Source organism: Lissotriton helveticus, chromosome 7, assembly GCF_964261635.1.
Source record: "Lissotriton helveticus chromosome 7, aLisHel1.1, whole genome shotgun sequence".
NCBI classification, from domain to species: domain Eukaryota; kingdom Metazoa; phylum Chordata; class Amphibia; order Caudata; family Salamandridae; genus Lissotriton; species Lissotriton helveticus.
The window spans coordinates 1,737,630,699-1,737,632,849 of NC_136068.1; positions in this window are offsets into that span (position 1 = coordinate 1,737,630,699).

Below are 2,151 nucleotides of genomic sequence, written 5' to 3' on the forward strand. Positions count from 1 at the left end.
CATACAGAATTTGTTGGTCCTGAAGTTTCTTTTTAACTGCCACAATTGTTTTTCGTGCTTCCTGTACTTGTTGCGTGAAATCTGGGTAGATGTATATGTTAATCCCATTAGTGTGAGGTTTTCCAGTTCTCTGGCTTTCCTGAGGGCTGTGTCACGATCCCTGTAATTCAATGGCTTAGCTATGATTGGGCGTGGCCTTGTCCCAGGAGGCGGTGGTGGAGCAAGTGATCTGTTCTTATGTTTGATGATGAAGACCTCCGAGAAAGTTTCCTTCCCAAACAGTGTCACCAGCCAGGTCTCGATGTAGCATTCCATATTGCCCGTGTTCATCGATTCCACTATTCACAAAATGCACAGGTTATTACGGTGGGATCTCACTTCTAAATCTGCAGATCTCGCCATTAGGGCTGTGAGCACCTTGTCGGTTTTTCCTGTTTATTTTCTGTTTGACGTTGCGCATCTTCCACGTCCGAGATTTGCCTTTCCGCCATATTGATCCGCTCCGTGTGCCTATCCAGTCTTTCAGACATACGATCAACTCTGTAGGTCAAAGAGTCAATTTTCCCATCGATGTTGGTCAGTGTTGCTTGGAACGTTGTGAACATGGATTGAAAGTCTACAGCGTCAGCGGAGCCTGCATCCGAAGTGGGCATCTGGTCTTTCTCGCTGCTATTTATTTATTTTTTATTTATTTATTTATTTAATTTGTATGGCGCGTTATAACCACAGGGGTCTCTAAGCGCTGTCTGACCATATTTACGTGATAGATGTTATATTCACTTGAAACCAGCTGTACACCTAAGGTCTACTCCATGCTATCTGCCACCTTTTTCGTCTGGTCCAAATGGACTTTAGGCTGATTTCTGTCAGGCTTCCCCATTGTTTCGGCGCCGTCGGCAGTCAATTGTTTAGTCAGCACGCAACTTCCCGTGAAACAGGATCCATCACCACTTGGTACGATGTGGACAATGACAACCAGGTGAACTCAGTTTCACACTTTTATAAGAATGGTGAAGGACAGGGATGGACTGGCCAGATACCGTGTGATGGACAAGCCACACCACCTTTTGGTGAAAGTAGGCCCTGCCCTGTAACTCAGTGTGCCGCCGCTACCTCCCCCAGTATCGCCACAGTGCAGCATGCTACACGAGCACACCTTGTGGTCAAGAAACTTGTGCAGTCAGTTTTTTCAGCAACAGGTGTCCCAATCAGTGCTGTCAATGTGAAGGCCGCTAATGCCGGAACAGGCCCAAAGCAAAGGGGAAAGGTGCTGATTTTCAGCTGCGCAATTCACGTCTCAGTTTCCGTCGCCCTCGTGCTCTACACCCTGAAACTTCATCCCTCACACCACAGACCCCATGTGTCAGTCATTGGCAAACCTGCTCAACATAGGAGAGTGTTTGCTGCTCCTTAGAGGATCCGCGGTTGTGCACAGCCAGTTATATATGTAAAAGCACCCAGAGAGGAGTCAGCAATCTTGGGCCTTCTCTTGTCGCCCACTGGCGTACTAAGGATCACTTTATGGGTAACGCGCTGTATCAGGCACCACGAGTTGCGGGGAGGGAGTTTCCCGCTCTACACTCCTGCAAATGTGTCTCAGGGAGATCGCATGCAGCGATCCAGGATTTTGCGCTGGGTGGTTCCTGCCTGTAAATCAGGAGCGAGAAGCAGATTCTTCCTTACCCCCTTCGGATGACGTGCAGGCCAGGGAGCGCTGCAGGACGGGACAGGGATCAGCACTCCCAGGGTAAGGAAAGGGCTCACGTAGCCATCTGATCGTTGTGCCGTCCAGGAGCCCAGCACAAGGGTCGTGGGCAATGCACATGTGCACCCCAAGGCCGCTCACTGTTTCAGATCCGACGGCTGTTTTCAGTCTTTTCGGGGGCAGTTAGCATTTCAGGAACGGGTGTACCTCGTCATCTTCACCTTCCGTTACAGGAGTCTGTCAATTCTTTTTCAGAGAACAGGCTGTGTGCTCAGGATATTTGCAGGATTGTGAAGCTCCGCCCCATGGCCCTTTCAATAAATTACCTCAGGAAGCAAGGTTTGCTCTAGTCATGATGGATTACCATTCAAAGTGGCCAAAGTTTGTGTCGCAGGCTACCTCTAAAGTGGGTATTCAATTTTCTAGAGAAGTATTTGCTCGAGAAG